General features: G+C 38.3%; 1 protein-coding gene across 2 annotated transcripts in view; it reads left to right on the top strand.

Moving 5' to 3' along the window:
* Nucleotides 1-21,919, top strand: part of luzp2 (leucine zipper protein 2) — a 136,063-nt gene that overhangs the window by 80,703 nt on the left and 33,441 nt on the right. The window lies entirely within an intron of this gene.

Here is a 21,919-nt window from a genome sequence, read left to right as displayed (position 1 = left end):
AGCAGGAGAAACTCTGGAGCAGGGAGAAACACGGGTGAGCAGTAGTAATCAGGGGAAAAGAAAGAGCAACTAGTTGAGAGGTTAAACACTGGTGACTAGAGAGGCCTGAAGTGTTACCACGTGGCAAGCTGAGCTGCAGGTGTGTCAGGCTGCCAGTGCTGCACCACACCCCTGTTGGAGAGAACACACACAAACCTAGGGGGGGAGGAGACATAGGGGAAAGACACACAGGGAAGCGCTGGGGGAAAAAGCACTAAGTCCAGCCAGGCTGTAACATTTTACTGAATTTCATAGATATGAAAGACAGTTAAATTAGTGCAGCTTGTAAACATGGAACAAGCCTGCTTCTGAATGACATGAGAAAGGTTTATATACCATTTTTGACTAACTCTATTCTGACTAGATATGTTCATTCTGACTGCTTCTCATGATTTGCTTTGAAGTACTTTTCTCCATAACAAATCCCTTTATGAATTTTCTTACAAGAACATATAATATCTTGTTATACAAATATGGGTAGCATATTTTCTGCTTATAGTAACAGTTTAAAAAGGGGGTTACATACAGCGGGCTTATAATGCTCTATAATGGCACACCATGGTCACAGTTGATGCATTTGGTGTGTGTGTTGCTGACTGCAGGCAGGCTATTTAATTACATCACAAGATCAAGAGAAACGATGATGAAGAGATACTGGAAATTACCACGCCATATTGCTCACCACTGCAGGGAGAAACTGATTTTTGCCAGATGTTCAAATTAATTTGAGACCAATTTTGACTAAACTCTGGTTTGGTAACATGATCAAGTGCTGGAAATGAAGAACCAAACAATGACATGATGACATCAGTTTACTGTGATTAGAGAAGTACCTGCCAGATTTCAGGTTTCATTGGATTTATCAGGCATTTGCAGCACTGTGCAAAAGTTTTAGGCACTAAAAATAAAGTGTCAATGCTTTCAGAAATTATTTTTTTTAATTACATTACACTTCGAAATCAAAGTGCTTCACTAGGATAAAGCAACAAAACAAACAAAAATAAAGATAAAAATTAAAGAAAATACATAATCAGAGGCAAAACAATAAATATAAAAAGACAAATAAGAAATATATTAAATATTAAAAAAGAGATTATTCAAAAGCCTTGAAATATGTTTTCACTGGCAAATAAAGGGAGATACTGATTTTGCGAGTGTAGGTTGTTCCAGAGTTGTGGTGTCCTGATTGCAAAAGCTCTGTGCCTCTTAGTCTTACATCTTGACATGGAAACCATGAACAACTTCCTGTCTGGGGACCCCAGACTACGTGCAAGTTGACAAGGGGCAAGTAATTCAGAAATATAGTCTGGGGCTCGGCCATGAAGTGTTTTGAAAATCACAAGTAGAATCTTAAAATCGATTCTGTCATAAACTGGTAGTCAGCACAGAGACCTTAAGAGAACATGATCCTTTTTTGGTTTTTCTTAGCACTCTGCTGAGTTGTGTACTATAGTCTATGATCTGTTTTCTGATTTATGCCAGTTAGGAGACCATTACAGTAATCTAAGCGTGAGGAAATGAAAGCTGGTCTCTGTCTCTCTGAAGCTGGAGGCATTTTAGCAATGTTCCTTAAATGACAGCAGCAGGGTTGGCCTGTCTTACTGACATAAATCTCAAAATTAAGGGTGGAATCAGTTAAGATTAAAACAGCACCAGTTCTCCTTGGCACACTTGCACACAATTTTTCAAGGTACTTGGCAGGTAGGTTGTTCCGAGGAGCTTGAAGAAGTTTCCACAGTTCTTGTGTGGATTTAGGTTGTCTCAGTGTCTGCTGTCTCCTCATGTAATTCTAGACTGCTGTCAGCTGCAGGCCTCCTTCTTCCTGTAAAAATAAAAAACTTTGCAAGGTAGCCAACTTTATGTTGCCATGTAGAGGTGTGAAAAAGTTACCACCACACCTTCTTGCAGCCAAAAGTAGGTGCTCAAATGTCACTTTAACCAGCTGATTAAGTAATAACACTTCATCAATACACTGTTTTATAAAAAAAAAAAGTTTTTCCCTACATCATCTCATCTTTATTACTGCTGTCTTCTGCTTGTTGTTGCATTAGGCATCAACATCAGTGAGCGAGGAATAGGGTAGGATCATTTTGATTTGGCACATTGTGGAGACTGGAACGGGGTCAAAGGCAGGTGGCTGCGGTGCTTCTGTTCCACCATTAGAACCCCACACTTTTAAAATGGCTGCTCCACCCCTGGGGTTCTTTAATGTTCCTAACCACCTCTTTAATAAACAAATTAATTGAATTCTTTCTACTGTCTGGTTTACTGAGCTGGTTCTTCCCAAACTACAAGGAATGTTGAGTTGATACAGCGATACAAAATCTAGAAACAAATTTACCACCTTGATTTTTACTTGAGTTTTTTTTTTTTTTACATGAGCTTCACCCACAATTTATGTAAATATGTAGCCATCATAATTACAGTCACTTCTCCGGTGAACCTCAATGACAGTGCCATATCACAGCAGCAGTGGGTGTCATCGTGGAAATCCATTGAAGAAATAGAAACAAGATAATACCTAAATTAGATCAACCTTAAAACATATTCTTGGTAATTACTGCATTTAAAAAGTAACATCTCAGGTAGCAGTTAAACTTTAATGTGTGTTGGTTTTATATATTGAATTTCTTGCATGATTAATTCTGTACAGGGTTATAAGAGGTAGAAACTTTTATCATCAATCAAGTGATTTTCACAGCAGGAGGTTGCACATGTGGGCACTGATCAGTTTAACTGACAAAGTGACCCATAAAAGAGGCCATGATTTGGCTTTGTAAAACATCTTGATTTGGAAACAGAACAAGTACTAAGATACTGACAAGGAGCCATGAGAATGATCTATGTTTGTCATACACAGTTCAGTTTTCTGTGCGGTTTTATGTTTTCGTATGTTATGATCCCAGGCCTCCTGCTAAACCTCATTACCATAAGCCAATCATCAATGTACACACTAATCGTGCCAAAACAAAGCTGGCAAATAGTGTTGCCAACAATTTGACCTGGATTAGAGTTAACTGAACTGAGACTCAAAAAATGAACTGCAGTTTTTGGTACAATTGCCATGCAAATGCTTTTGCACACCAAATGAAGCAGCACTGAGGATGGTTACTGAGATTTACTCTGCAGGCAGGAGGACCAGGCAATAAGCAGGCGTCTCACCAGAAAGCTCCTGTTTATTCTGACTTTCCTATTTTCCTTTTATCATAACAGCACTTCACTGTTGACATTTTGAGGTTCGTCTTTTTCTCGATCAGATCTACATATGTTGGGAAGGGTGCCTCTAGGTTTGAGGACTTACAGAGGGGGTCATTGTGGTCAACAGAAGTCTGGCAATGTCTCTGACATCTGTGCTGTTCTGACATTTAAGTCGTGGCTACATGCAGGGAATCATGAGAAATATGTCCCTGCATCTTTTACATTTGTGTGAGTTACAGGAAAGCTCTTGTGTGCAGAAACGCAAAGGTCAAGCATGATCGTTTCACTACTTCAGGCATACAACGTGCCCGCGACTTGTGTAGTCTGACAAAATTCTCACATTATGTTGTATATGACTGAACATCAGCTTCTGGCAGTAGAAGTAACTTTTCAACTGTACCAATCATTTACCATTTGAATCGTTCATTAGTTGCCCCGTAAAGGAAAAAGACATAATTGTTTCCACCAGAATTGGATTAAAACTGTGAAAATCACAACGGTATCATGTTGTAGACAGTTTTATGAGCATGAATTATGTGCCCCGTCATGTTCCAATTGATCTTGTGGGCAGCTCAGACAGTATTGTTTCCTCTTTTTAGAATTTGAATATTAACATGAGTGAGTGCATAGATTAGATCATTATATGTGCATTATTATATGTTGACTGCAGCTGGTGGTGCTCTTGAACTGTATGGAGCTAGTGCTTCTAATATTTGTCTTAGGCATTTGTATAAGTGAGTGTGGAATAAATATTATTAATCCCTCTCAGTAAAACATAGTACAAACACAGTTTGAACAAAAACGGAACGCTGTAACCTTCATGAAGGTGGGATTTATGGCAGGACTGCATTGCAGATTGTTTCAGCTAGTTTTACTGAATAAACTGCCATTAGAGTGAATATATTATAGCGATGTGATATAATACCTTTATTCAGAAATGTGATTCTGTGGCTTTGTTAAGTGTTGACGGTGTCCTGATAGAGATGAAAGGAACATCTGTAAAGCTAACCATATCCTTTGTGTACACCGGCATTAGTTTTTAAAATGTGTCTCCATGTTGCACATCACTGTGAATTGTGTTGTGGTGTCAGTGGGGAAGCTTTACGGCTGCAATTCACTGTGAAGTCATTATCAATGATTTGCTTTCAGGGCTTATTATGAGTATTTTGAGGGAGAATGATTTACAGACTGACGTGAATCCTGCTGGGATTCATCAGGTTCTCGCAGAGCGCTGTAATAGACAGCTTTGCCACATACTCAGTTCCTTGCTGCTGATGCTGATGTTTTCTTGGTCTAAAATGGCTTCCTGTCATTGTCTTCTTCCTTTCATGTCTTCCTGATGTAATTTCACTGGCTAAATGGCAGGAAAAAAAATCGTGCATTGGGGCATTTACTGGATTTCTGTGTGGTGGTCTTACTGGAAAAGTGACAAGAAACTGAAGTAGGCAGAAAATGAGAACTGCGTCAAAGGTAATGTGTTCTCTTAGTGAGCATAAGAAATTGCTCTTGCACTGTAAATCTAATGTAGCCTTCCCTCTGTGGCTTTTCTTAATATCTAGTAAATGCCTAAATTCTACCTTATGAAAAAAAAACTAGCTTTGAAAATAATTACCCTTTCTTTTTTATTTCTATACAAAACTCACTAAGCTGCATGGTATTATTGCCCCACCCCCACCCAAAAAAACAAAAACCTTCTTAAGGCCCTCAAGACTATCACTACCAATTCCACACATATGATCGCTGACATGCATTACAAGCAAGAGTGTACTGACAAAAATGAAGGTTTAAGTGAAATGGTGTGAGACAGATGATGGCATGTGATGTCATCTTTTGCACCGAACAAACAGGCAATGCTCAGTCTGATCAGCTGCAGTCACATATTGGAGACAGCAGGCCCGACTTTTGTCGTTGAGAGTGATGGTGGACTTGACATTTAGAGAGAGAAAAAAGGTCTAGTTAGATAGTAATAGTAGAAAGTGCAGTAAAGTACAGTCACATGTTATAACACTACACAATTACCTATACAGTATTTGTATTTTACTGACAATGTAATTCATTCATCACTTATAAACTGCATGTGTGATGGTGCAGTAAACCGTGTTTCATGTAACAACAATAAGACAGTTTACTCCAGTGGTTCCCACTTTTTTAGTTTGTGACAGTAATTCACAAGAAAAATGAAAGAGTTGGGCAAAGTCTAAAAAACTAAATTTTGTGTGGCAGAAATATATTTTTCTTCCTTTCTATGCTGTCAGTCATTTCTTGACCTCCAGACATGGGTACTGACTGTCAGTTAGGGAGCTACTGGAAAAGAGTGCAACTTTTCCTTCTCAAGAAATACTCAAGAATTATGTTGGCCAGAAAATTGTAAACTAGAAAAAGGTCACCATGTTGGTAATGAAAGCATGTGGTAACAAACCAAACTGATGCAGACAGTTGTGACAGTTGCATTGTGCAAACTCATAAAATTATTGCGAAATGAGCATGAACTACACAACAAATTATATGGTGCATTATTACATTATCCCACTGTGAGCTGGATGATGTGAAAGTATGTGAATCTGACAAGTTGTTACTTCCTGATCATGCTTTGAAAGGTGAGCTAACCGTCAAGCTAAAGGTATAGGAAATCTGATTTGAAATTGCATTTTTTTCCCCCATTATTTCATGCAGGCTTACACATGGTGCACTGTGCAAAGCACTGATGATACACAAAACAACTAAATATGACCATACTTTACTCTGACTTCTCTCCAGACACTGGGATGGTGTGGGCATTTCATTAAGATGCAAATAAAATCAGGACAACAAATCCATGTGTTTTAGGTTGCCATGGCAGCATGCAAAGTCGGTACACAGTATAACAGTAACACAAGAATCTCACTGTTAGTATGAGCCAGATGAGCCTGTACCAACCTGTGATGAAAATACAACAGAGCAGCTTTACCAAGTTCAACCCAGCAACAACAACAAATGAGCAATCAGCAGCAGTTGATGGCATTTCTTAGAGCCGATGGTAAGACCACCCACACAATCAACACCTACTTAGTTACAAATTCATGATTTAGAGTTGCCTGTACCCTGAAGATAAGTCAAATGAATAAGGCTTTGATTAAGCAAATAAAGCCCTGATTAGAGTCCACACAAGTATGAATATGAATCAAAAATCAAACCTGTGCAGTGAAAAGTTAAAGGTAGACATGTATAACACCCATCCACCCTGCTAGTTCAGTGTAAGACCTGTTTCGTACTGTTTCTCTTTGACATAATCCTTTTGTATTTCTTTCACTTTTCATGGCGAGAGCGTGTACTTTCATTTTATGACATCATGCTCGTTTCACACCATTTTCAGCAGCAAAACAACTCTGATCTCAGCGCTCTCCACACGAAGCATCGATTCTCCCTCCACAGAGATCAGGGAGAAACCTGGAAAGCTTATCAGTGAATCCTTGATTTCATCACAGAAAACACACACGCTTCATTTCATTGGACAGCTTAGTGTTGTGGCTCAGGGTGTGCTGGTGGGTTAACAGACTGTGGATCCGTCTTCCATTCTCAATCGGTATCAAAAGCATTTTTATTTGCTTATTTATATCAACCAGCCGACAGAGCTTTCCTTTAAAAGAGCTGTTCATACTGTTCTTGCTGCTGTTTTACTGTTGGCAAAGAGGAGACAAAAATGGTGTTGTTGGAATAATGGAACCATAATTTAATGCATGCTGCATTAAAGAAATGAGTCTTGAGTTTAGTTGAAATACTGAGTCAGTGTCTGCTGCACTGACATCAAGTGGAAACTTGTTCCAAATGGAGAAGCACTGGAACTGTCTCCTGCAGCACTGTATAAGAGCTGTGCAGGAAATCAGTTATAGAAGAAGCAAAAGCATAGGTGCACTTCTCCTGGTTAGTTATTTCTATGGTGAATAGTGGACTTATTTGGATATAAGTGATCAGTGGATCACAAATGGCACTATTGTAGCCAGAATGTTTTGAATGAAGTCTAATGATGTCATGATACCAGAAATGCGGTATTCGGTACCAACGCTGTTAAAATTCCATTCCTGTATAGTCAGCATGCAAGCGGTGATTTAAATTAACTGACATGGCGATAACATTCATTAAAAAGTCAACATGATACTTTGACAGACTGAACTGTAATGACAGTAGCTTACTAGTGACATGAGATCTCACTATGTTAGCCTAAACAAGCTAACGTTAGCCTTTGCTGCTACAACAGATGCCAGCTGTTGCAATAAGCAAATAATAATGGTAAAATTTTAGAACAAGAACATTAATATAAAGTTAACAACTGAAAGACACTCACTGAATTCTGTGTACAGATCCGGACACCTGTCTTTGACCGGCTCAGATAAGTTTGGGCTGTTTCCCCCCTCCAACTGAAATGCATGCTCTTGGTTGTCTTGTCCCTGCTATATGCCTCAAATACAAAATATCTCAAAACATGGTTCTACAAATTTTTTTCCACAAACTGCGGTGGACCTGTTGTGGCATCGCACGAGCTGCCGTATTCCAGAATCAGTTTTATTGCCAAGTATGTTTTCACATACAAGGAATTTGTGCTGGTGTTTGGTGCAAACCAGTAGCATAAATAAACTTAGAGTAAAAGTAAAGGTAAAATTAAAAGTTCTAAATTAAAATAAATTAAATTAAAAAAAAAACAAAGATGTGGAATATTTACAATAATAATAAAGATGGGGGGAATGTAGTGCAAAATATAGAATATGTAAAAAAAATGTATAAATATATACTGTATATATACTGTATGAATATTTACACTGTGCAATGTAACAGGAGTATGCAGTAGTTCTATGGGGGGCAGCAGGGATCGGGGGATCAGTGACAGTGGGGCTCTCTAGCCTTGTTGATAAGGCTGAAGCAGGCGGGAAGAAGCTGTTTTTGTGGCGAGAGCTTTTGGTCCTGAAGGACCGCAGCCTCCTGCCAGAGAGGAGTGTCTCAAAGAGGTTGTGTCCAGGGTGGGAGGGGTCAGCTACAATCTTTCCTGCACGCCTCAGGGTCCTGGAGGCGTACAGGTCCTGGAGGGACATACAGGTCCTGGAGGGATGGTAGATTGCAGCCAATCACCCTCTCAGCAAATTGGATGATGCGCTGCAGTCTGCTTTTGTCCTTTGCAGTGGCAGCAGCGTACCAGATGGTGATGGAGGAGGTGAGGATGGATTCGAGGATGGAGGTTTCTTGATGAGGGAGCTGATGTTCAGCTCCCACTTGAGGTTCTGTGTGATGGTGGTTCCCAGGAAGCGGAAATGCTCCACGGTGGGTTGTGATTGTGTTGTTATGTATCGGCTTTCATTCTTCTATTTCCGTTTGGGTTTCAAGTACTGTGTATTTGTCAAACCAGAACACTTGCATGGTTATTATGCTAACCCCCAGTCAGCCCCAGAGGAATCTCATCTCCAGTACTTACAACAGCTACAGTTCCTCCGGTCCTTTACAAAACCAAGTACTGTCACATTTTCAGAATTTTGGCATTGACTTGGTACCAAATTACCAACTCTCGTGACATCTCTAGTTAAGTGTACATCAGGATTTAAAGTCTAATGGGTGAGTTCTCTGCAATAGTTAGCTTTGATTTGAGTTTGTCCCCATATAAAAAGAAGGTAATTTATTTGTCATTCTTTGTGTAATTTTGTCGCAGACACAAAGTGTCTTTGGGAGCTCGGTTAGGCTGCTAACTGTCATTTTTAGCAGAGACTGCTGTGCTGGAGATGTGTTCTGGCATTGTTGTTGGTTGATTCATTATCACCAGGGCTGCTTATGCAATAGATGACGTCAGGGTGAGTAATGTTGTGAATTATTCCACATTCTCTTCTCTCGTTGTGTTGTTTCTTTTAATTAGAACTGATAACCCACTAGCAGGGGAATTTACAAAGATAGTTAGGCCTTATTAAAACCCTGTGTGTGGACTGAACATAAGGTCGTACATAGACAGTGATTTAGTACATAAACACAGTGAGCAAACCCAGCAGGGTCTGTGTGAAGAAGAAGGCTATTTAGAGAATCTTCAGATCATGTATTTACACTAATTCTGCCCTTGCTTGTCTGTAATGAAATCTGGAGTGACAGGTAAACCGAAACACAGTGTGTTGGTTCAGCGTCTTCATACTGACAGCTCCCAGTTCCTCCTGGGAGTAAGAGGGTGGCGTGTATTAAATCTGCATTTCCTCCCAACACAGCCAAAGTGCTGTAACATGCAAAAAGACAAATTGCAGTTACTGTCTGTGAAATAACCAATACACCAATCCTCTTTTATTTACAGGCAATATTTCTCACTTTCAGGGTTCCCATGTATTTTTTTATAGCCTGAGATCCTCCAATTAGTTTGAAACCATAAACCATTTACTAACAATATTAGAATTCACAGTTTCTCTAATCTATTGTTGTATTGCACAGCCGATGGGAAGCTCCATTTATAATGAACTGTTACATCCAAAATATCTCCACATTTAGCAGCGCTCACTGTTCCAGAATGTACCTTGATATACATAAAAACACCCGGGATGCTGTCATAGTCAAGTTTTCTATCTTTTGCAATTCATTTTCTGCGCAGCTTCATATGTGACAATCAGAAAGAAACAAACTCCTTTTTCTGTTTCTGGCTATGGCAGCAAGCAGTGAACAGAAACCTTTATAGCCTGAAATATCCTGAAGCCTACAGATACAGATTTCTTTGATGAAAATCAGTGTTAGTTCCTTTTTGTATGACTGTACAACATACATTAAGACTACACTAACTAAAATTAAATGCAGCTGTACTTATCACAGCAGGTTTAAAATGTTCCTAAAATGTGAGTTACTAGCCATTCGACAGCTTGTGAGGGTTAACATTATTGTAGCTGCTTGTTAACGTTAACATAGGTTAACATTTACAACAACAGTCCTAGTTTGTAGGCGCCTGGTGACATTTAACAGTTGTTTCAACACCATTTAAATGACTATATTTCCATGGCAGTAAGGCCCTAATTACATGTTGAAATATAGTCATTAAAATACCGCTGCAGCTGCTGTTTAATGCAAGCACTATATGCAACTACATATCTTTCTGGGCATTTTTTGACCTGCAAAGCACTCATTCAGTGCTCGCTGAGATTTATGGTCAGATGTCTTTATTTACACAGTCTCAAACTCTTACTCAACCAATATGCTGCCTTATGGCCTGATTTAGTGAGGGCTTTGATGATCCAGAGTTTTTTATATATATATATATATATATATATATATATATATACTGTTGCATTTAACAAGCCATCAGAAATCTGTGAATCATAGCAGTCCTCATCTCCACAGTGGAAGTGAAGTAACAATCAGCCACAAAGTTTGCCCCACCATCAAGGAGATACTTCCATCTGAGCCTTTCGTTAACTTGAAGTGAAAAATCATACTTCCTCATTGGCAGTGTGTGGGATGTATGTCTGGGTAACTCGGCCACCTGCTGGCAACTCCTACATTTATGCATAAGTCTTAGACTTACTTTTACAAGTGGGATTAAATTTGTGTCACTCTCCACATTGTTTTGCACTTGCTACTAAATTCTCACTCTGTGGCTTCATGGGTACTGGTGCTGAACCAAATCATAGAAACTTGTTTGAGTGAGGTAAAGACAGGCTGCATGTGTTCAGAGGGCTCGTGTCATGCTGTCACTTAGCAGCGTTGCTTTATTCCTCACAGCCTGCCATGGATATTGATTTCTGGCCCTCAGCTTCCAGACAAGTGACCAGTTTTCTGTGGTATTCAGCTGTGACACTATAAAGTGGATAGTCTATTTTTTAGAGAAATACATCCAAGTGCTTCAAGAATGATGAAGGCTGTGACTGCAGATATTTCTTTGAGATGTTTGGAAAATTACATTTTTGTTTTTTTTCTTAAGTTATTGTAGCTAGAGGCTGTCTTAACAAACACTGTGGCTACACTGGACATTCAATTTCAAAATGACTTGACACCATGAGGCAGTGTCAAGACATCAGGGACTAGTTTCAGAACAGACAAGCAAAGCTTTGTTTGAGGGAAAAAAACAAAAAACAATTTTTGAGCCGCCTTACAAATACAGTCCTGATTAAAATTTTTGCTCCCCTAAATTATAAGTAATTGGAATTCAAACGAACCAATTTTGTACAACCAGAATATTTTTAATGAAATGTTAAAGGTTAATGAAGGAAAAAAACTTGCATAATAGTGAGATAATACAACATAATACAAAAACATTTTTAGCAGGACTGTATTCCTTTATCATTATTCTGATGGAAATTTACAAGTAGGTCTTACAGGTGAGATGATATATATGAATATACTATAATATATTGATTTTTAATCAGAATGTGCAATTTAACTGATTTTTATTTGACAAATAATCTGATGAAACTAATACCATATAAATACATACATCATTAAGATATCAATTCTTATTTTGATAAACTCTTCTCCTTGTCAGTTTGCAGACTGTACTACCAGAAGAGACTGCTGTATGCTAATGTTAGAGAGGTCTTGCAAATTACTTTTTGGAGATTTGTATTTTTTCTGTTCACTTACTGTGTATTTGTTATGATTACCATTTATAGTAATTTTTACTTTTTTAATTATAAAATTTCACCTATAAAAAAGCAAAATTTCAAATTATAGGAACTCCTTAAGTAAAAGTTCTAATTTAGTTCAATGCAACTTTTCACAACAGTTTAAAGGGATAAAACTCCTCTCTACCAAGATTTGTCTAATCCTGTGCAAATCTTCCATCTCTGTAAATGTAAAGTAAATACTTCACTGAAAATAACCTGAAAGAACATTACTGAAGACGGTGGTCATCTAATCCATCTGATATTACTTGAGGATTAGCTTTCATGTTTTTTCCACACTTTTTTCCTCTCCCAGTTCAGCAATTATGGGGTCTCCATTAAAACTTTTAACACCTTTGGAAGCATGTTGCAAAATCAGAGGCTTGCCTACTTTCTCAGCATGGTCAACTCTTACTTTGCAGTCAAATCTCAAGATAATCCTTTGTATTGTCATTATTAAGTTGATAAAAACAGACATTTATCAATCCTGTGTAAATTCACCACACTAATAATAGATGTGAAGTGAAATTATTTGATTACATGAGGTATTCTGTTAGTAGCCTGGCGCCTATAGAGCTTAAAGAGGCGATAATCAATATTTCCATCATAACTAATATGATAAGACAAGGTGAAAACAACGTGACAATGGGGCAGATGTCACTTGAAGTGATGAAGAGTTATCATATGAATCTTCTCTGCTTTACAGGGTTTTATAGCAGGTTTCAGCTCTTTGTTTCAAAGTCCAGTCTATAAATTTACTGTGTTGGTTCACTCTCATCACCGTCATAGAATCATAGCAGCTGTTTTCATTGTAAAAGCTCTAAAAACCATCTACCTCCTCAGCACCAAACAGTGGGCAGACTAGCTGGTGAACATATAGTGGAACATTTACCAGATAAAGAGCCAGATATTTCCTTCAGGGGTGATGAATGTTAACACCTCTCTGTAACTTAAGCGACTATATGCTAGCAAGCTCACCATATCATCCAAAAAGGTGACAATATCAGTTGTTGCAGGTTTAAGAATATTTTAAATCCAGCATTGCAAAATATTTCAAATATTCTGTACTGTGTGTGTTGTAATAAAAAGGTACCCATCATATTTAACAGTTCAAGCTGCTAATGATATTAGGCAGCAAACTGACAGCTTCACAAGATTCAAGATGCTAATGTTCCATTGTAATTGACAACATGAAGGGAATGGTGTTGACTTCTATTGTTTATTTTGTCTTTGCAGTTATTTTAGTGTAACTCATACACAAACATTTTAGTTCTCAATGAGATGCATTATAATTTACATAATGAGTACAGCTACAGAAAATATCGCATCTCACTGGGTTAGAGAAGCAGTCAAGTGCCTCGCTTAGTACATTAAATTAGTTATTTTACTCATTATGTACCATGACATCCTTGTATGCAAGTACATTTAACTAGATTCAGTAGTTAGAAAGTTATTGCCCACTTCATACTCCCAGATGTTGCTGCCCTTTATCCAATAAGGTATGATTGACATTTCTCCAAATAGAGCTAATTAAAAAGAATAGAATAAAAAGCTCCTTTGTTTGTGTCACATCTTAAACCAAATTAACACGGGCTATTTTTAACTATGTGCAGTAACGTCATGTTCATTCCCATGTTCACAATTTGCAGGGTGTCAAAATGGCAGCTGTTAGTCTTGCTATGCTGCTGCTTCTTATTTATTACAGGGTATTTCAGTCTTAATCAATACACACAAAGAAAACTAAACAGAATGTTAGCTACAATTCTTCAAAGAACATCATACTACCAAGCAAGCAAGTTATTTGCTAAAAAACATGATAGCTAATAATAGCTACCATAAAAGAGTGTGATTTGATCAAAGTGTAAGAACGTTGATTGACGGTTGTTTGGACATTTGAGGGTTAAAAATACTTGAAGTTGGCTCCAAAAGTGAGTCAAAATGCCAGACTTTACAGCAGAAATAAACATGTTTACAGCCTGGCACAAAAAACGTTTTTGATCTCCGTAGCTAATTTCCTCCTTCATGATAACTGTATGGGGATAAATTATTGAATAACTCACCCATTTAAATTGTATTAAAGGTTACATTTATGCATAACTGAGGGCGTGGCTGCTTTGAGTGACAGGTGGGTGAGCATGTGTTTGCACAAACTGGCATGGACCAAAGTCACGACTCCGCACACGGCCCACCTCTTTACCCATTTTTGGATAAGCCGGGAGTCAGGCACTACCAAGATGGTGACGGTGAAGCTCTTCATAAGCCTATGTGTGATGTCACAGAAGCTAGGTTGACCGGTATATACAATCTATGATGTGAACGCTATTTACATGTGGGAAACCAGTGGTTATGGTAACTCTGTTATGATGTGAATGGGGAATAATCTATCATTACCTACAGTAGCTACAGTTTGTGGGAGCAATTTAGGGTTCAGTGCCTGGCTCAAGAATAATTCAATCAAACTACCAACCCAATGATTAATGAAAATCGTGCTCTACCACTTGAGCCAAGCTTAGCCAAGAATTTGTAGTTGCTTTACCTCAACTATGTTGTAATCATACAGTTATTTTAGGAGAAATCAATTTAAAAACAACATTGGTATTTAATATGTATCTTCATCAGAATTGTCTAATATCAATGTTATTCATTATTTATTCATTTTGAAGTAATACAGCACCAATTGGCATTGCTCATATTGTACAATTGTAGCGCTTTAATTCATTAATCAGATAACTCACTCTCAGCACTAGAGGCTTCACTGTCATCATTTCCATCTGATTTATCAGCTTGTTCTACCGTTTTTGATTCAGCTTGAACAAATACAAGGAAAGACAATGAATTAAATCACCTGAAAAGATTAGTGTTCAGGTGGGTGGGTTAGTGCAGGGATGGGCTGCAGCTCTATTATTATGCTAATAGTAATTCAGGCTACTTCACATGGAATATTTCAGCTCTTCTTTGAAATGCCAGGTCTTCCCAGTTTCCCTCTGAGGATCAATAGAGTTCATCCTATCTTATTTTCTTCAAATGGCCTTAAGCTTGTCAAGCATCTTGCACCATGACTCAATAGCTATTTGATGAGCGATGCAGAGAGCCAATATCTATAAAGAAACACTGGGCTAATGCATGTGGTCAGGTCAAATGAGGTAGTGGACAATATTTCCATCAAAGCAAATTCTAATGCATGATCATTATGCACTGATGCATCTGGACTGACAAATGGAAGAAAATACTGAGAACATTTGGATGATCAGTTGTTTTATTCTGTGCAGTATGTATGCTGTAATAGCATTTTTTTTTATTCAGCTTTACATTGTGTAGGAAACAAATTGTAAAGCCACTAAACTTTTCATATTAACTTCAAAGACTAAAAACAATTATTTTGATGCTACAGGCTTAAAACCATTTTTTTCTTATGCTCCTCAAGATTGATGGCTGTGTGTGGCCTTGTTGTACTATATATTCATGGGTCCAAAACCTGGGAGCCCACAGTACTTGTGGGGTCCAACAGCTTTGTGGGGACCAAAATGTTTAAATGGCTGTTTGGGGTTTAAGACTTGGTTTTAGGGTTCTCATTAGATATTCAGTTGTGATGGTTTAAGCTAGGGTAATGACCTGTTATTATTATAGTATCTTTTTTCTGAGCGCCAGTGTCTTTTTTCACTTGTTCCCAATCAGGAGAGAACATATGCCACTGCCTGGAGAAAAGGTGCTGCGCCCAGCATCTTTTTTCACATCACTCTGCCGCTCCAAGCACTTCTAGTCGAAAATCTCTGAACTTTTCTAAAAGGTACTGGGGTCAAGATATTGTTTCCATAAAAACAAAACCTATGCTTTTTTTCTAGCTTTTCTGCAAGGAAAAAAAAACTATATGGACAGACACCCTAAGGAGATGATGCATTATGTCAGTGATAAGTATAGTCAGACAAGAGTGTGTGTGTGTGTGTGTGAGAGAGAGTGTGAATGAGATAGAGTTTGTGTTTTGAGAAAAACACTGCTTAAAATTACAACTGCACTTACATTTTCTTCCAATAGGTGAAGCAATTTGGCATGTACTATATATACTGTATGTTGTGAACTGGCCTGACAGTGACAAAACAGCTCTTCTGGAGAATCTGCAAGTAAGTTAAGTAAGTAAGTTCCTGAGTGAGTAAAAAAACTAGATACATAAGGTCCTTTGCATCAAAATAACTCGAGAATATACTTTAATTGAAGGCTATGATTTCAGAGGGCTAAATAATGTCTCCTGCAAACAGGACATTTGACAGATTTTTGGCTCACGTCATGCACTTCAGGATTGCCCCTAAATGTTTTGGCACAGTATCCCGCCAAAGATTGTGGCATCATGGCAAAACTAAATTATAGCTACTTACGATTTTACTGCATGTAGTTTGCTTTAATGTTGAGCTCCTATTTATTTATTTTTTTTCCCCTCTTGTTGGGGCACTGTGTCCATCAGATAGAGCAGAGTGCCTGGAGCAATAGTTCAAAACTAGGTTGACATGACAGGCAGGTATGGGGAAAACATGATCACAACACCACTCTGTTTTCAATACACAGGGTACAGACTGTATGCATATGATTATGTATCAGAATAATGAAACAGTGACATGAGAGCAGTCTTTTCACTTATGCATAATCCCCCCTTTGACCTCAAGAGTCCTTAAGAAACTGCCAAGATGAGTTCAGCTCAAGCTGCCAAATGCTTTGTAAGATGTTTGGGGGTATGTCATATTTAATAGCTTATTCACAGTGAACATTTGCTTTGCTAATGCCAGTAACTTATATTAGATGCTTTCGCAAGCTCATAACTGCAATTTAAGTCTCTTATTTATTTATTTTTGTTTGGGGAAGCAGACAAGTCTGATTGACTGTACTGACAGAGACTGTAATTTATAATGTTATGTATGGAATCTGCTCATTATTAAATGACAGACCCTGTCAAATAGACAGACACTAGAATGCGATTTTATTTTACTATACTCATGCATTTTTTGAACTTATGAGGAAGACCAAGCTCAAGGGGAAAAAATCAGTTGAATAAGAGATAAAACAGCTGAAGCTTCTGTAAACAACAGTTTTTAAAGGTCAGAAGAAATTAACTGGGCGGGGGACATTATTAAATATACATTTTTGTAATTGTCATGAATAATGAAACCATATTTTCGCAACTGAGATGTGCAAGCTATTGAAGCAGTGATACAACAGAAACATCTGATCTTTACTGTTTACTTTGTCATTACAATGAAGCTTGTTGACCTTTCAAGGTTGTGACAACAGTCCTTTGCCTGTTGCACTCCTGTGTGCTGTAAGGAAATGTGCGCGCCATTGTGACTCGACTTGTTGAGAATGTCAGCAATGTCCAGATGAATTGTAGTTTTGATGGTTTATTTAAACTTTGTTGTGCTGAGTAGAAGGGGCTGTGTGTGTGGAGGCGTTATTTTTCCAGTTTAACCATGGAAATCAGATTAGTTTGAGACGTTAATATGCAACATGGCAGTGTTAGTTATGCATTACTAGATTTGCACTTTATGGTGTTAATGTGAGAGAAAACTGTTTCAGGAAGAATTGGTTTCTCACACTTCACACTAAGGCTAAAAGGATCCAACACTGATGTGTGTCAAAGGGTGTGAAAGTTGACCTAGATGGACATATCAACACTCAGGGGCTGTCGACATATCAGCACTTTAGAATGTGTGAAAATAACGTCGGTGAGTTGAGTCAGATAGACATTTTTTGAGTGTTGAAGTCCTTCAAATGGTGAGTGTCCATAGTCATGGGACAGTGATAAAGGCCCTGTGACAGAATGAGAGATATATTTTGTACATCTTATTTGAGTGCTGTTGCATTTTTCTAAATGGAAAATATGGGCCATGTGCAAATGTAAAAATATTCCTATAAGTCCAGGTCCACGGAATGACAGCGCTGTGGGAATAACACGTTACGACATATGCAGCGCAGTGTATCACATTTTGCATAATGCACTGTGACATACAAGCTCCACAGGATCTCATTTTCACTCTGAGTATGTCCTGGGGCTAAACTGCATCATATTTTATGACAGCTGCCAGTTCTACGTCTCCTTGAATGGTGGTCCCTCTGTAGGGGCAAGAGAGGGTTCAACTGTGTGGAATTGATACTTAAACAGTTTTGCCTCACTAATCACGAAGAAATATCCATCCCATCTTATTACCTCTGCTCAGTGTGCATGTATAGTATGTGTACAGCGTATAGTATACTGCACAGGTGTGTGCATATGAGAGTGAGACTTGAATTGCAGAGAAAAGAAAGAGGCCAGAATGTACCATTATATGAGCCTTTTTGAAACTGTAAAGCTGAACCTTTCCACAGCAGTGTCAGCAAAGTTCCTGTTTTTCATAAAATAAATTAGAGGTAAATGCACTTTCCTAGCAAATTACTTCATGTTATCTAGTTAGACTATGGAAAATTGGCCCACGTTTTTTAGTAAAAATGAAGTGGCACACTGCAGTTTTCATGTTTTTATTTATTTTGTTATTTATAAATTATTCATTTTTATTTTATTCTACCATTTATTCAGGTGAATCCCAATGAGATAGAGATCTCATTTTCAAGAGAGACCTGAATGTACATTTTGCCCCCAGCTAGCCCAGACCAGCACCTCATGACACTATATGCAGTACAAACACTGCTTGGTGAGACCAGTTTGATTTTGATATCCATTAAGTGGAAACGAGGCAGAGTCTACAGCCATGCTACAGCTCTGTGAGGCTGTGCAAACAAACTGATCGTTCTAACAATATATACATTCTAACTATATACAGATGAAGCTGTGTTGTGAATGGTTGCCATTAAGCATTAAATTGTCAACACAGTCAGGATGTGCCGTGAAACAGAGAGAGGATTGTGGAAGTGGCCACATCATTTATAAGTAGATGTTGAGGGCCAGCTGGTGGATACACATTCCCCCCTCCCTCTGTATCCAAACTGTCCCTATGGATCACAGCCAAATCATCACTGAATAACACTGAGCTGTCTCCAACACCAAGCAGCAAATCTATAATCAGAGCACAGCAACGTAGTAGCATGTTATCTTGACCTAAGTAAATTTAATGTGCCATTAATCCTTACGGTAATGTTGCATTCTCAAAAATACCCGTTACTTGGGGATAAAAACAAACTCGCCTCACTTGCACTGGTGCCCAAAAAGAAAAAAAAAAAAAAAAAGGCACGGACTGGGGCTGATTCTGAAGGGCTGACAGACATACTCCCCAACAGTGTCAAAAATGTGGTGCAATAAATAATGGTCTGTTGAAAACAATAGGAAAAGGATGTGGCTGTCAGTCCTCATGAGTATTCCCCAGTCTGTGTTGGTAGATATGTTTTTCTTTTACTTTTGATTACTTTTTCCAGATTTAGTTTTAAAACATCCTTCACAATCCCAAAAGAAATTGAGATCCTACTGTTAATCCTCTATTGTGGTCATTAATTCTCAAAGTTTTAGCTGCTGTCTCAAGTTTAAATTGACAGTTCACACAGTCATTTTATATCAAATCACTATTTGTTCCTAATTTGCGATGCTACAAAAAACGTTCTCATCTCTCTCTCCCTCATATCTCTGTTACAAAGTGTACATAATAGATAATATTTGATTTCAAATTTGTCATTTTAATGAAATGCACTCTGTCTTCCAAAACTGTCTGCAGTTGTTTTTTTGATGTTGACTGTCACACAGTGGCTTAGCAATTAACTGTTTCCAGCCCGAACCACCTGTCATCTGCCATGTGGATCTTCCCCCTCCCCTGTGCCTCCCACATAGAAAACACTGTGATGAGGTTTTCTGGTCCATTCATTGTACTGTCAGGAGATTATTGCCTTTGAAAAGCCCAGGAAAACTACAATCTTGGCAATGCTCAGGACCACCCTCCTGGCACCCAACATCATGCTGTTGCAAAGTCTGTTCGATCACAACCTGAGCCCATACACTGTAATCCTTTCACATGCAAAACAAGTGCGGAAAGGAAGTTGCTGATGAACGCACTTGTTTATGTAGCATAAGACATGTACTGTATAAGAAGAGCAAGGGCAGATTACATCCACAGGGCTGTGTTAAATTTTCTTGAATTAAAGCAAATGAATATTCATTGCTCTCGTTTGAGTTCTGCTGGATAGGTTTGAAGAACAGACCCTCAACTACAGGTCATTAGCTCATTGATAAACTCATTTAGAATTTTAAATGTGATGTTGAATCAATGAAAAGCGTTAATAAATCTCCATTGGCTGCTTTGATGAAGTTGCATCTAATTGCATTTGTTACTTAAACGAAAATAAACAGATGAACGGAGGTGGTAGACGCTTAGTTACACAACAGTGGAAGTAGTTTCCTGTCAATAATCCAGTGTTATGTGATCACCTTTAGGTTTCCTCAACAATCAGGATGATTTTAGGCCCCATATTCCCTCAACACATTTTAAGGCTCTGCGATCCCTTTGCTTAATGTTTCCCTAGTCCTTCAGCAAACACACATTTTGAAAGAATGGAGAGAAATCCTCTTTGCACGACTTATCATCAAACAGCATGTGATAGTAAAGATGTAACAGCTGAGAAGTGTTAACATGCAGCTCCTCCCTTTAGTTTTGCTGCTACAACTTAACTTTGATATGACAGATGTTCTTGGTAGTAGTTTTAACATGCTTCAGGCTTGACTCTTGCTGCAGTACAAACTGATAAAAGTATGTATGTACATGTAGGTGTGACATGAATTTCATAGTTGTATGTTTTTGCCTTTTGTTGTTTTTTCTTTGTTACACACATAATGTTGTATGGTGCTGTATGTTCTCTTCACTGCATTACACTGCTTTTACCTAGTATTTTTCTTTTTTGTTGCGCTGTAATAACATTTGTGAGACAGTCAATCTAGTTAAATCACAGTAGAGATTTTCTGATTCAAACGACCTCTTCTTAACTGCACAGGCTGGAGATTGTGCTTTTATAGTTCTTCTAGACCTTAGTGGAGCCTTGGTCATGGTTGATCGTGCTCTTTTATTGGCTCATCCTGACGAGTGGATGGGTACTTTGTGTTAAGCATTAAGTTGCTTAAAGGCCAATCTTACTCACAGATTATTGTTAATTAAAACGGGAAATTCCTTCTTTTCCACTGCTGTTATCACCTTCAGGTCTCATCCTCCTCCGTCCGTACATCTTGTCTTCTGGCTGTGCCATTTGCTAACTTTCTTTTTAATATATTGTAGTGCATTTCACTCAAACTCGATTTACAGAGAAAGATCATGGTAGCGTTGCCTCTTACACCGAAGCTGTGGCCAGGAATTTTGTTTGATTTTGACTGTGATCTTACTTTAAAGGAAAAGGAGCTGTACTATTGATGCTCGTTTAACCATGGGTATTTGAGCTAAGGCATGGTGCTGAATTTAAGACAATTAGGTATTTAGAAAAGAAACAAGAATTCTGAAAAATTTTTGAATCCCAACTTTGAATTGAGAGATTATGTTTTTTCAGTTCAGTGATGAGGATTCTGTTATATATGGCACCTGGTAATCAGAGTAGTGCAGTTCTGCTTTAAACAGCTGCTTTGTTTTTCAAAAAAAAAAAAAATTTAACATCCTCCAGTGACCTAGAGAAGATCATTAATGCATGAACACATTTCATGCAAATTAATCTAACAGACTATATTGCTCTGTAGGTAAAAGATCATTCTCATGCCTCTAGATTGTCTATAAAAGTGTAGTGAGGACGTTACCTGGCACCAAACAACGAGACCCTATGACCCTCTATTTTGGCATCTTTCTGCTGGCTGACAGTCAAAAGATTTTAAGGTTTTACTGATCACGTTTAAAGTTCAGTGGGGGTCTGGCACTGAGCTATATTTTTGACCTTTTAGATGCCTATGAGGCTGAGTACACTCTCAGATCCTCAAAGAGGGCACTCCTGACTGCTCCCAGTCTAGTCTGAAATCAAGACACAACCAAGCTCTGGCTGTCAGAGCTCATGCACAGCCAAATGCCCTGCTGGAGAACCTGAAGCCCACTGAGTCAATAGTGCTTCTTATAAAGCAGCGAAGTTTTATAAGGGAACATGCATTGCAGACACCAATGGCATTCTTTCTCTCT

This window comes from Trachinotus anak, unplaced genomic scaffold (genome assembly GCF_046630095.1).
Source record: "Trachinotus anak isolate AG129_WGS33_773 ecotype Australia unplaced genomic scaffold, CSIRO_AGI_Tana_v1 ptg000011l, whole genome shotgun sequence".
Lineage (NCBI taxonomy): Eukaryota > Metazoa > Chordata > Actinopteri > Carangiformes > Carangidae > Trachinotus > Trachinotus anak.
Note: the sequence above shows the minus strand (reverse complement) of the source record. Positions and strands in the feature narration are given on the sequence as shown.